Source organism: Pseudorca crassidens, chromosome X (assembly GCF_039906515.1).
Source record: "Pseudorca crassidens isolate mPseCra1 chromosome X, mPseCra1.hap1, whole genome shotgun sequence".
Classification (NCBI taxonomy): Eukaryota; Metazoa; Chordata; class Mammalia; order Artiodactyla; family Delphinidae; genus Pseudorca; species Pseudorca crassidens.
The window spans coordinates 11,915,894-11,931,057 of record NC_090317.1 but is presented as its reverse complement, the minus strand read 5'-3'; the positions used below and the strand labels follow the sequence as shown (position 1 = coordinate 11,931,057).

Genomic DNA, 15,164 nt, shown 5'->3' with positions numbered 1-15,164 from the left:
CTTTTGATTTCCGTTGACATGGAATATCTTTTTCTATCCCCTCACTTTCAGTCTGTATGCGTCCCTAGGTCTGAAGTGGGTCTCTTATAGACAGCATATATATGGGTATTGTTTTTGTATCCATTCAGCGAGCCTGTGTCTTTTGGTTGGAGCATTTATTCCATTCACTTTTAAGGTGGTTATCGAAATGTATGTTCCTATTATATTTTTTAAAATTGTTATGCGTTTGTTTTTGTAGGTCCTTTTCTTCTCTTGTGTTTCCCACTTAGGGAAGTTCCTTTCGCATTTGTTGTAAAGCTGGTTTGGTTGTGCTGAATTCTCTTAGCTTTTGCTTTTCTGTAAAGGTTTTTATTTCTCTGTCGAATCTGAATGAGATCCTTGCCGGGTAGAGTAATCTTGGTTGTAGGCTTTTCCCTTTCATCACTTTAAATATATCAAGCCACTCCCTTCTGGCTTTTAGAGTTTCTGCTGAGAAATCAGCTGTTAACCTTATGGAGTTCCCTTGTATGTTATTTGTTGTTTTTCCCTTGTTGCTTTCAATAATTTTTCTTTGCCTTTAATTTTTGTCAGGTTGATTACTATGTGTCTCAGCATGTTTCTTCTTGGGTTTATCCTACCTGGGACTCTTTGCACTTCCTGGACTTGCGTGGCTATTTCCTTTCCCATGTTAGGGAAGTGTTTGACTATAACCTCTTCAGATATTTTCTTGGGTCCGTTCTCTCTCTCTTCTCCTTCTGGGACCCCCATAATGCGAATGTTGTTGTGTTTAATGTTGTCCCAGAGGTCTCTTAGCCTGTCTTCATTTCTTTTCATTCTTTTTTCTTTATTCTGTTCCATGGTAGTGAATTCTACTATTCTGTCTTCCAGGTCACTTATCCGTTCTTCTGCCTCAGTTATTCTGCTATTGATTCCTTCTAGTGTATTTTTCATTTCAGTTATTGTATTGTTCATCTCTGTTTTTTCTTTAATTCTTCTATGTCTTTGTTTAACATTTCTTGCATCTTCTCGATCTTTGCCTCCATTCTTTTTCTGAGGTCCTAGATCATCTTCACTATCATTATTCTGAATTCTTTTTCTGGAAGGTTGCCTATCTCCACTTCATTTAGCTGTTTTTCTGGGGTTTTATCTTGTTCCTTCATCTGGTACATAGCCCTCTGCCTTTTCATCTTGTCTATCTTTCTGTGAATGTGGTTTTTGTTCCACAGGCTGCAGGACTGTAGTTTTCTTACTTCTGGTGTCTGCCCTCTGGTGGAAGAGGCTATCTAAGAGGCTTGTGCAAGTTTCCTGATGGGAGGGACTGGTGGTGGGTAGAGCTGAGTGTTGCTGTGGTGGGCAGAGCTCAGTAAAAGTTTAATCCACTTGTCTGCTGATGGGTTTGGCTGGGTTCCCTCACTGTTGGTTGTTTGGCCTGAGGTGACCCAGCACTGGAGCCTACCTGGCTCTTTGGTGGGGCTAATGGTGGACTGTGGGAGGACTCATGCCAAGGAGTACTTCCCAGAACTTCTGCTGCCAGTTTCCTTGTCCTCACGGTGAGACACAGCCACCCCCCGCCTCTGCAGGAGACCTTTCAACACTAGCAGGTAGGTCTGGTTCAGTCTCCTATGGGGTCACTGCTCCTTCCCCTGGGTCCCGATGCTCACACTACTTTGTGTGTGCCCTCCCAGAGTGGAGTCTCTGTTCCCCCCAGTCCTGTCAAAGTCCTGCAATCAAATCCCACTAGCCTTCAAAGTCTGATTCTCTAGGAATTCCTCCTCCCCTGCCGGACCCCCAGGTTGGGATGCCTAACCTGGGGCTCAGAACCTTCACTGCAGTGGGTGGACTTCTGTGGTATAAGTGTCCTCCAGTTTGTGAGCCACCCACCCAGCAGTTATGGATTTTGATTTTATTGTGATTGCGCCCCTCCTACCATTTCATTGTGGCTTCTCGTTTGTCTTTGGATGTGGGGTATGTTTTATGGTGAGTTCCAGTGTCTTCCCGTCGATGATTGTTCAGCAGTTAGTTGAACCATAAGTTTTACCTGTGTGCGATGCTGAGTAGCAAGATGAAATTTCACACCATCCCGCTCAGTCCTGCCCGGGACATTAATCATCCCTTTGTCCAGTGGATTCCACCTGTGAGTCATTTAGTAGCTGGCTCAGGTATCAGATTGACTGGCTCATTATCAGCAATACTTGTGTCCAAGTAATCTTTATTTCATTCAATAATGACCCCAGAGCAGAAGAGTAGCGATGCTGGCAGTTCAGATATCTCTTACAGTGCCTAATTTATAAATTAAACTTTATCATAGATATGTAGGTATAGGAGAAAATGTAATATATATGGGGTTTAGTATTATCTGCAGTTTCAAGCATCCTCTGGGGGTCTTGGAATGTATCCCCCACAAATAAGGGGGTACTACTGTACATAGTTTTTCCCTGTTCAATTAGTTTATTGGGATAAATTCCTAGAATTTAGATTTTTAGGTCAAAGCCTAGCAATATGCTTTGTTGAGTGTGTAAAGAAAGGAGTACGTTTATTCATTATTGGCATAAAATAAGTTAATATGATTTTTGTTGTGTCATTTAACAATATGTAATAAAATGGAAGAATTATTTTAAAATTGTATTGTGAAATGTAATACACAGAAAAAGGCATAAACATATAAATAACATTTAAGAAATGTTTGTATAGTGAGCAACATTGTAATAATGGACTGAGGTCAAGAAACAAAATATTACTGTCATTCTAGACTTTACTCCTGTATCTCTAGCCAATTGTAACTCTTCCTCTCCCTCAGCTGTATTGTAGTACCATTATAGGTCTGCATGTGTGTGTGCACCCCCTAAACAATATAGATCAGGGTTTGTCATCCTACAGCTCACAGGCCTAATCTGGCCTGCCATTTGTTTTTTGTAGTTTTACTGGAACACAGACACATACCTTCGATTATGTATTGTGTTTGGTGTTTTTCTTGTCATAATGCCTGAATCGAGTTGTTGGGACAGAGACTGTGTGGCCCACAAGATCTGAAATATTCACTATCTGTCCCTTTATAGGAAAAGTTTGCCAATCCCTGACATAGATTCGTTTTGCCTGTTTCAACTTTATATAAAGAGAAGTGTATACTCTTTGTGACTTACTTTTTTTCCCTTCAACATTATATTTGTAAGCTTCATTCATGGCAGGCCATTGTTTTCTAACACTTAAAAGCCATTTTATGAATCACCTGATAATTAATTTCAGAAAAAAATATACACATTTTTTATATCAGGTGAACATAAGGCTCTAGTGTTAAATTTCTTCTAAGTTTACTTAGAATTGCAATTAATACTAGCATACAATGGATTAAAAATAAGGTATTAAAGTTTTTTGGAAATTAATTACCAAACATAAAATGTTAACATTTGTTGAAAATGCATTTCTTAATGAGATGCATGCAATTGTTTCTACCTCCCTCCATTCACTCTTGTACATAGATGATTATTATTAATTGCTAGAATGAGACAGAATTCATTATTAATTCTATCTTCATTTTTTGTTTTTACAGATGAAAGCTCTAAAGAGACTTTGTTCTCATAAATAATTATATGGAAATGGTAGAGTTGTTTTTCTTTTATGGAAATTTCACTTAATTTTTAAAAACTTTGTTAGCTACATACTCAAAATTATATACTTTATATATATTTAAAATTATATATTATATATAATTATATGACAGCTGCAAGTCATTCTTCCATTTTGTTGAAAACAAAGCATTAGAAATTAGCTGACTTGCAAAAGGATTTGCTGTCTAGTCATTAGAGTTGTTCACTTTCTCAAGCTGATTATCAATAGTTCTAATTATTCTCCTGCCCTTCAGGTGATTTTTTTTCCTTTTAACCCTTTTATTGTTAAATAAACCATAGATACAGAAAGAGCACAAAATGAGTTTGTGGGAATATATGGTTTTATATCTACCACTCAGATATCAAACAATAGAACATTGCCACCCAACACAGTCCCCCTGGCATGTGCTCTATCCCAGTCACCACTCCCTTTCTCCCTCAGACCATAGTTTGACAAATTTGAGACATCTGTTTGTGTTTACAGGAAGCCTCTAAGTGACTCATGGAGAAATCAAGATCAAAGATACTTAGACTAGGAGGGAATACATGATGAAGCAAAGTCTTGAGGAAGGCAGGAGGGGATGCAATCAGATAAATTCTATACCATTAAGAGGTGTTAGTCTTGGAAAGAAAGAGTTTCTCTTGCTTTTAGTCAGAGAAGAAGGAACAGAGGAAAAATTCATTCAACTAGTCATTTAACAAAGATTTATTAAGTCCCTCTTACTTAGCAACACTTTAGAAAGCAATAGAGAGATTTTAAAGAGGAAAAGCTGTACTTAGGCTCTCCTGCTAGGTAAACTTCATCTCTTCAAGGGTCAAGGGTCCTGAGTGAGAGCTGTTTAAAGGAGAGCAGATTTGGACGTTTGAGTAGTGTGAACAAGATTTCAAAAAACTACCGTGAGCAAAGTCCTAAGGAATCAACACATTTTCTTTGCAGGGCTCCGGAAAGAACCAAGCCTAGTATTTTGTATTGAAAGTTAAGCTTGGAAATCTCATATTATACATCACAGTGAATCTTATTGATTCCATCTTTAAAATTGCACCTGCCATGGAGTCATGCCAAAACGCACATACCAAATTAAAACTCAAAACCCAATGAAACATAACAAGAGCTGAATGCTGCAAACTCAATTGCTTATTAAAAACCATTAGCCTTAAAATGTTAGCTTGTCAGAAAACAATTTTCTTCCTCCAACGTCAGCTTTGAAGGTCAGCTAATTGGAAATATATAGAATTAGGACAGGCAGGGAATTCAATAAAGCAGACCCTGCAGTGGAAGAAACTGCTCTAGGCCCTTACTAGTGGAATTAGAAAGGCGTCATCAGGGACATGCCCACAGATCAGAGCTCTCATTAAGCGAGTAACAATTCTGGTATTTTGAGTTCACCAGTGAGAACTTAAGTCATCTTTTAAAATATCCTATTTGATATACTATTTTAATATTTTGCTGTAAGAGTGCTTGTAAATATTGGATACTTGAACACCTTAGAAATAAAAATATCCAAATAAGCTAGTCAGTGAGCTTTCTTTCCTGCTGTCCTTCTTTCAGCAAGGAAACTTTATCTTTTTTTTTCTTTTCTTTCAGTTTTTTTCTTTCTGTTCTTTGAAAATTAATCTGTGTTTTTGATTCTGGATTGGTAAAGAGTGGAGTGTGATTACTGAGGTCTTCAACATTCAAGCTGACTGAAAACAGTCGAAACTGCTGTTATCTTGTGCTGAGAAAGGTGTTTATTGTAAATGCCCTGGGCTTTCTGAAGACTTGGGAGAAGGAGCGTGTGAAACTGATGGGAATGGCAGAGTATTGCTTTAGATCCCTAAGGCTGAGAGAACTGCATAGGTGACTTGGGGAAAGTTATTTATAAGATCATTGAATAGCACATGAAAAAGAAACTATTTTACTTCAAATATGATAGTTTTTCGTTACTATTGACTGAATCATAGAATGTGAATTGGAAGAGATTTTATAAGTCATGCAGTTCGGTGATTTCCTAACACTAATTTCCATACTGACACAAGACTCGGATGGTATTTTCACCAGTCCATGACACACTTCGAAATAAAATAAGAAAACAGTGTAGAGAAATTTTCTATGAAGCTGCATTTGTTGTTTTTAATCCTGATATTATGTTCTTCCTACTTTTTGGTCCTAAAATATTCTTTCTTCCATGAGATAATGGATGTACATGGTAGGATGTCTAAAATGTCCCTGGTTGATAAAATAAAATATTGGTGGTTCTCCAACATATTTTATAAATTGTATTTAATGGTGAATAACATTCTGGGGTCACTAAACTGGCTTTTAAAGGTAGGGAAAGAGCAGAGTATGCTCCCTACCTTGCCACTTAGTAATTGGTTAGATCAAATGAAGCAATCTCTGTTCTTTTGGAATTTGGCGCAGGTCTGACATGAAGCTACACTAGAAATTAGGCAGCATGCAGTTAGGTGACCAGAATCTCAGTTTTCCCACACCCTTCTCTTCCTCTGTGGTGCTTAATACCTTTACTTCCGTATGCAGTCTACAATGTCCTTCTCTTCCCTACTTCATCTTTCTACCAATAGAGCCCAACTTTGGAAAGAATCAACTTTGAGTAATTTATCCAGCTCAGATACAGGGTGAGGGTGAACTGGAGGTACTAGAAGGCATTATCCCCTGCTCCCAGTTTTCTTTTCTCTCCCTCTCTACCAGCTCAGTATACAGATGGGATCTAAATTCTTATATCACTTTAACAAACCAGAACTTCACCTGTTCTACATCCCTCTCCAGCTACCCTCTCATTTCTTTCCTCAACTAAACACACTGTATCCACTTCCCTCCTTTCTTCCCACTCACTTTTCAATTCACTCCAATTTGTGTTCTTCCTTAGTCAGCGGGAACTGCTTACACCAAGGTCAACAGTAACATCTGTGCTACTAAGACAATGGTCAGTTTACCATTTTCATCTTACTCAACTTGCAGCCTCATTAAACACAGTAGCAGTTCCCTCTTCAAACACAGAAATGTAACAAGATTGTCCCATTTCAGAACCTTTACATTTGATTTCCCTGCTTCTTCAATGCTTGCTCTTTCTGATACTATCCTTCAGATCTCCTCTGAAATATAATACTTCCTTAGAGAGGGCTTCACTTAATGCCCAATATAAGGTAGTTCTGTCCATCACCACAACCATCAATCACTACTGCCTGATGTTCTCTTTCAGCATCTCAAGACTTCCTTCACAGCACTTATAACTTTTTGTTAATTATTGTGTGTTTTACTTATTTGTCTCTCCTAGTACATGAATCTATATGAAGGCAGGGACCATTCATTGCTATATTCATTGCTGTACCTCCAGAATGTACCTACAACACAGTGCTTGATTCATAATAGTTATCTAATAAAGATTTGTTGAGTGATTAAAGGGATAGATGAATGCTAATAGTCCTACAATTTATTTAGTAATCTCAAATTGAAAATGCATGCCAAGTCCTTTATACTTCATCTCTATAATGATCCTAACATCTGTCTCTTCTTTCAGTCCTTACTTCCATTTCCTTTGCTTAACATCACCTCTTACTTAAACTATTTAATAAAATCCATAACTCACTTTGCTTCTTCTCTTGCCAATCTTCAATCCATTCTCTATATTGCAGTTAACCTTATAACCTTCCTGAGCCTTGGACTTTATCATTTTTCTATGCAAAAAAAACAAAAAAAAAAGCAAAGAAACAACAAAAACAAAACCTCCCCTTTTGTCTAGAGAGTTTTTTCTAAACTTTCTATCCTGGCATTTATGTCCCTTGAAGACCTGGCTCTAACCTCTCTCAGCTATAAGTATGACATTTCATGGATTCACCGTTTGTTTGTTTGTTTTTTTGATGTACCTCTCTTGTGGAACTTTTATGACTCAATATGGAGTTATTATACCATTACAGTAGAATGAGAGCACCTTGAGGGTGGATACATGCTGTCTTCTAATCTCATAACTTAGCACACTTCTTGATACATAGTAAGGTCTATAAATATTTGTTATATAAATCATTGCATGACCCTCTTCTTGCAGTTCTATGTTCAGGTTCAACAGAGTACAGAATATAAGAAATAATTGATTGCAAACCCATAAAGTGTTCAAGTATAATTAAAATGAAAATATTTGATGCTGTATATTTTGTTTAAGGCAATGGATGGCTTATTAGCTCTGGTAATGTTAAATATTTTAGCACAACTAATCCTTGTGGCTTCCTAGCCAAAATAGGAAAAACCTTTTCCTCAGAAACTGTCCAACTAAAAGCCCATCCAATAATCACAAGACCCTTAGCAAAAACTGTTGATGCATGTAGCCTTTTTGCCAGACAGATCTGTAAGCTATGAAGAGAGCCATAGCCTCAGCAGCACACTAAGGAGATGAAACTGTAAAATGTGAAAAAGCACACTGTGAACATTTCCAGCAGAGACTGGCTGCCTGCAGGTCCTGATATTGATCCCCAAGCATACTGTTCAGACTCCCTTCAAGACCCCTATAGTCCCTAATGTGACATTCTTGGTAGCTTAGCAAAGGAATTCAAATGGCCCAAACATATACTTAATTTTTTTTAAAACATTATTTTTGAGTTGTATAATGCTGCATGGAAACACTGTAATAGAATTAAGACTAAGAAAGCTTTTGACAAAATTCAACCCCCATTTTTGATAAAAACCCTCCAGAAAGTATGCATAGAGGGAACTTACCTCAACATAATAAAGGCCATATATGACAAACCCACAGCCAACATCGTCCTTAATGGTGAAAAACTGAAACCATTTCCACTAAGATCAGGAACAAGACAAGGTTGCCCACTCTCACCACTATTATTCAACATAGTTTTGGAAGTTTTAGCCACAGCAATCAGAGAAGAAAAATAAATAAAAAGAATCCAAATCGGAAAAGAAGTAAAGCTGTCACTGTTTGCAGATGACATGATATTATACATAGAGAATCCTAAAGATGCTACCAGAAAACTACTAGAGCTAATCAATGAATTTGGTAAAGTAGCAGGATACAAAATTAATGCACAGAAATCTCTGGCATTACTATACACTAATGGTGATAAATCTGAAAGAGAAATTAAGGAAACACTCCCATTTACCATTGTAACAAAAAGAATAAAATACCTAGGAATAAACCTACCTAAGGAGACAAAAGACCTGTATGCAGAAAATTATAAGACACTGGTGAAAGAAATTAAAGATAATACAAATAGATGGAGAGATATACCATGTTCTTGGATTGGAAGAATTAACATTGTGAAAATGACTCTACTACCCAAAGCAATATACATATTTAATGCAATTCCTATCAAACTACCACTGGCATTTTTCACAGAACTAGAACCAAAAATTTCACAATTTGTATGGAAACACAAAAGACCCCGAATAGCCAAAGCAATCTTGAGAAAGAAAAATGGAGCTGGAGGAATCAGGCTCCCTGACTTCAGACTATACTACAAAGCTACAGTAATCAAGACAGTATTGTACTGGCACAAAAACAGAAAAATAGATCAATGGAACAGGATAGAAAGCCCAGAGATAAACCCACGCACATATGGTCACTTTATTTTTGATAAAGTAGACAACAATATACAATGAAGAAAAGACAGCCTCTTCAATAAGTGGTGCTGGGAAAACTGGACAGCTACATGTAAAAGAATGAAATTAGAACACTCCCTAACACCATACACAAAAATAAACTCCAGATGGATTAAAGACCTAAATGTAAGGCCAGACACTATCAAACTCTTAGAGGAAAACATAGGCAGAACACTCTATGACATAAATCACAGCAAGATCCTTTTTGACCCGTCTCCTAGAGAAATGGAAATAAAAACAAAAATAAACAAATGGGACCTAATGAAACTTAAAAGCTTTTGCACAGCAAAGGAAACCGTAAACAAGACCAAAAGACAACCCTCAGAATAGGAGCAAATATTTGCAAATGAAGCAACTGACAAAGGATTAATCTCCAAAATTTACAAGCAGCTCATGCAGCTCAGTATCAAAAAAACAAACAACCCAATCGAAAAATGGGCAGAAGACCTAAATAGACATTTCTCCAAAGAAGATATACAGACTGCCAACAAACACATGAAAGAATGCTCAACATCATTAATCATTAGAGAAATGCAGATCAATACTACAATGAGGTATCACCTCACTCCAGTCAGAATGGCCATCATCAAAAGATCTACAAACAATAAATGCTGGAGAGGGTGTGGAGAAAAGGGAACCCTCTTGCACTGTTGATGGGAATGTAAATTGATACAGCTACTATGGAAAACAGTATGGAAGTTCCTTAAAAAACTACGAATAGAACTACCATATGACCCAGCAATCCCACTACTGGGCATATACCCTGAGAAAAGCATAATTCAAAAAAAGTCATGTACCACAATGTTAATTGCAGCTCTGTTTACAGTAGCCAGGACATGGAAGCAACCTAAGTGTCCATTGACAGATGAATGGATAAAGAAGATGTGGCACATATATACAACGGAATATTACTCAGCCATTAAAAAAAAACGAAATTGAGTTATTTGTAGAGAGGTGGATGGACCTAGAGTCTGTCATACAGAGTGAAGTAAGTCAGAAATAAAAAAACAAATACCATATGCTAACACATATATATGGAATCTAAAAAAAAAAAAAAGTCATGAAGAACCTAGGGGCAAGACGGGAACAAAGACGCAGACCTAGTAGAGAATGGACTTGAGGACACCGGGAGGGGGAAGGGTAAGCTGGGACAAAGTGAGAGAGTGGCATGGACATTTATACACTACCAAATGTAAAATAGATAGCTAGTGGGAAGCAGCCGCATAGCACAGGGAGATCAGCTCGGTGCTTTGTGACCACCTAGAGGGGTGGGATAGGGAGGGTGGGGGGGAGGGAGACGCAAGAGGGAAGAGATATGGGTTTATATGTGTATGTATAACTGATTCACTTTGTTACAAAGTAGAAACTAACAGTTCATTTTAATGCAGTTATACTCCAATAAAGATGTTAAAAAAATAAAAGAAAGAATTAAGACTAGACTAGTAGGTAGGAATTTGCTTTTGTGGGGTGTTTTTCTTAACATAGTAGTTCTCCATTCCAGTTGCTCATTAAAGTTATCTGGAGAGCTTCAAAAAATTCAGAGGCCCAGGCTACACCCCACATATTCTAATTTATTTAGCTTGGGGTGGACCTCAGGCATGGTATCGTTTTTGAAATTTCCCCAGGTAAATCTAATTTGCTGCTAGTGTTGAGAACCATTACAGTTTATTGAAGACTGACATTCTGCTGTACATTATTAAGGAGTAAAATAATTGATATTCAGGGGCTTTTGATTTCATTCTAACATTTTTTTCTCTCATAAAGCTGTAAGCTTGAGAAGTGAGTAGTGCACACTCAACACCTACAGTGAATGCCAGTGAAACTCCACACTCATGGAATATCAATTAGTATTCCACTGGGCACTAGCTCTTCCAGTTATATTTTTTAGCCGTTAGGGGAGGATTGACATGCCCTGTGTAAGCTCTCTCAATCATGGTATAGTCTCTGAGTAAACAGAGTACCTGACTGACATTTGAGGTACTTCATGCTTTATCCGTGTTTATCTTCTTATGTATCTTCTGTTTTCATCTTATGACATGTCTGACTCTCTTTACAGCTTATGCTCCAATCATACTCAATTATGTTACAGTTTCCTCCACTCCAATAATGCACAGGATTTTCATGTCTGCAGGATTTTGACATTCTGTTTCCTCTGTATGGACTTTCTTCCTCTTCTTGTCTATACATCCTTCTATACCAAGAGCTCTTAACACTGCACATTCTGAGTTAGGGAGCAAAATATACATGTGTGTGTATGTGTGTTACATGTATTTTTATTGGAAGAAGTGTCATAGATTTCATTACATCCCCCCAAAGGTCTGTGACTTCACAAAGATTAAGATCCATTCTTCTTGCTTATGCTCAGATGTGACACAGTAGAAGCACATTCTGAGACTTCCTAGTCTCCAACTGCCCCAACCAAGTTTCCTGTCACAGTTGCTCTGTCCTTTTTGTGGCTTCCCATAGCACTTTAAATACCCTTTTTCTACATCATTTTTACTTGTCTCCCTTTGGACTGGGAGCTCATTGAAGGCAGGGGCAATGATTTATTCATCTTTAATCCCAAAGCTCTGTACACATATGTTCATTTTTCTATAACTGGGGAGAATGTTGAAGCTCAGAATCAGTGTAGCTATCTTTTCTTCTCCTAGAAAATTTTCTCAAATATTTTAATTATATGAGTTCTAGAAAAAAGAAAATACATAAAATGGAGGGGGGAAAATGTCAGCAAAATAATTCAAGAAAAATCTGTAGAACTTAAAGATGTTCATTTATATATTAAAAGACTAGCACCCACAAAAATAGATGAAAATAGACTCATGCCAAGATACATCAGTGTGAAATTTCAGAACACTGGGAACAAAGAGAAAATTGTACAGATTTCCAGAGGATTAAAAATAAAATCAGAATGGCTTAAGAATTTTCAACATCATCAATATAAAACAAAGCAATGGAATGATGCTTTAAAAATTTGTAAGGAAAATGATTCTGGACATATATAAACTAATTAAATATATATGTAAAACATACTCTCAGACATATGAGCTCTCAAAAATTTAACCTCCTGTGTGCTTTTCTCAGGAAGCTACTAGAGATTTTTCTCCACCAAAAGAAAGAATTAAACCAAGAAAGAGGAAGATGTGGGATGCAGAAAATAGGAGGCACAGTGTAGGAGAGATAAATGAAATCCCTAGAACAGTGAAGGGAGATCTTGGGATGACAGGTTTGAACCTGACATAGAGGGCAGTCTGTCAAGATTCTTGCAGGTCAGTAGGCTCCAGGAGAGTGTTCCTCAAGATGATAGAGCGATTGATGTGACTAAAGTCTTGGGAGGAGATTTAGACAACTAGTAAAAAGATTGTGATTGAAAACTAGTGGAAATCAAAGTACAATTAAGTTGGAATTTGATTAACAAAATCAACATAAATGCATACTTCTCAACAATTCATGGATTATCATAATGGAATAATTAGAACTTAATGATTTTGAAAATATTAGGGATTAAACTTGTGATTAGCAACAAAAGTGGTGTTTCAATAAGAATTTATAGGCTTAAATGTTTATACCAGAAAAGAAGAAAAACTTGAAAATTAATGTGCTAGGTATCTACCTTAAGAATTAAAAAAGAAACAACACAATCAATTCTGAAAAACTAAGGTGAAGTGATAATAATGATGCAGTGGAAATTAATAAAATGAAATAGAATCAATAAAGCCAAAGTTTCATTCTTTGAAAAAAATAATGAAATAGACAAACCCCAGGCAAGATGAATTAAGGAAAAAAAGAAAGAAAGCACAAATAAGATTAAGAATTAAAAGGGGCACATAACTATGGATACAATATAGATTAAGAAGCTAATAAGAGGGCTTCCCTGGTGGCGCAGTGGTTGAGAGTCTGCCTGCTGATGCAGGGGACACGGGTTCGTGCCCCGGTCCGGGAAGATCCCATGTGCCGCAGAGCGGCTGGGCCCGTGAGCCATGGCCGCTGAGCCTGCGCATCTGGAGCCTGTGCTCTGCAACGGGAGAGGCCACAACAGTGAGAGGCCCGCGTACCGCAAAAAAAAAAAAAAAAAAAAAAGAAGCTAATAAGAGAATATACTAAACACTTTATACCAAAAATTTGAAAAATTAGATCAAATGGACAGATTTATAAATATATAACTTAGTAAGAGTGATACAAGAAGAAATATATAATCTAATAGTCATAAACATTAAAGGAAATGAAGAATTAATTAAAACTGGTCTAACAGATAAAACACTAGACCTGCATTTTTTTCCAAATAGAGCATTCCAATTTATATGAAGAATTCTAAAAAATAAAAAAGAGGAAACATCCTAAGTTTATTTTATGAGGCTAGCAGAACTTTGATACCAAGCTCACACAAAGTATGAAAAAGATATTAAAATTGAAGTCCACTCTTATTCAGGAAACAAATAGTAAAATCCCAAATGTGAAAGGTTTAGTATGAAGCCTGCTTCTGCTGTGTGCCTGGGATCACTGATAATCTGGGATAACTGCCCCCCACTCCCCAATTCCTATCTTGAGGTTTCCTGTAGTACTCAAGCAATGTGGAACTGAACTACAAACATATGTGACAGCCAGACTACAGCTATGATTTATCAGGGATACATATTCTTGCTGTTTCACTCCTTGCTCTGCTCAGTACCAAGACAACCTTTGCTGAAGTTCCTTGAGATTGGAGATGGGAATGGGTTTACTCTTGTTTTACCCTTACTATGAAGATATAGTCCTATGAGATCTCAAATCCATCTGGAGAGAGTCTGCTATTAAATTCTTTTGCTTAGGCAGGCTCTGGGCCTCCTTTACAGTCTCTCTTCATATGAGGCTGATAGTTCCTTCCCAGCCTACCAGTTATTACGAGACCACTGTTCTAACCCCAGAGCTACGGAGGCTCAGCTAGCCTACCAGTTTTTAATGCTATTCATGTTCCCTCCGTCCAGAATTGTTTCATTGGAGGAGTTGGTCCGAATAACCTCAGAAGCCAATATGGAACATAGAAGTTGGTGAATTGCCTCTGGGACAACCTTTAACAGTGAGTATTCTTCATGTGATATTAATTTTTCTCTGTTCCATTCCTTTTTATTTCTCATAGTATCCATTTTATAGATTTGGGCCTGGTGGTTTTTGAGCACATCTTTGAAGAAAGGTTTTCCTGGGCCAAATATTTGTGGGCTATCTGGATGGAAAAGGTGCAGGGGAAGTAGTCAAGGATAATAGGGCTTTTCCTTAATATTCAGAGGTGTGTGTGTGTGTGTGTGAGTCTTTTTTTTTCTGTAAGCTGTTTGGTAAGCTGGTCCAAATTAATAAATTTGCATGGGATATCCTGTTGTCTCAAAACATTTATTGAAGAGACTATGCTCTTTTCATTGAATTAACTTGCCACTCTTCTTGAAAATCAATTGACCATAAATTGGTATAGGTTTATTTCTGGACTCTCAATTTTATTCCATTGATCTATATGACTATATTTATGACAATAACACACAGTCTTGATTACTGTAGCTTTAGAGTAAGTTTTGAAATAGGAAAGTGTCCCTTCCAACTTTCTTTTCCTTTTTCTTGCTTCTTTGCCTTTCCATAAGAATTTTAGGATCAGCTTATCAATTTCTGCTAAAAAGATAGCTGAAATTTTGATAGGGGTTGCAATGAATCTATAGATCAATTTTTGAAGTATTGCCATCTTAATGATTACTTTTTGAATCCATGAACACAGGATTTATTTCCGTTTATTTAGGTGTGTAATTTATTTCAACATATTTTGTAGTTTTCAGTGTATAAGTCTTAGACTTTTGTTAAATTTATTCCTAAGTGTTTTATCTTTTTGATGCTATTGTATATAGAATTGTTTTCTTATTTTCATTTTAGGTTGCTCACTGCTGATGTATACCAGTACAACTGATTTTTGTGCATTGATCTTATACCCTGAAACCTTGCTGAACTTAATAGCTATAATAGTT

The 15,164-nt window shown here is 37.0% G+C and overlaps 1 long non-coding RNA gene across 1 annotated transcript in view; it reads left to right on the top strand.

Annotated features, from left to right (window-relative positions):
• The window catches only part of LOC137216938 (uncharacterized), a 167,781-nt gene that overhangs the window by 55,671 nt on the left and 96,946 nt on the right, over nucleotides 1-15,164 (top strand). Inside the window, exon 2 of the long non-coding RNA XR_010939897.1 lies at nucleotides 14,148-14,239. This is a non-coding gene — a long non-coding RNA (uncharacterized lncRNA). The remainder of the gene's footprint in view (nucleotides 1-14,147; nucleotides 14,240-15,164) is intronic.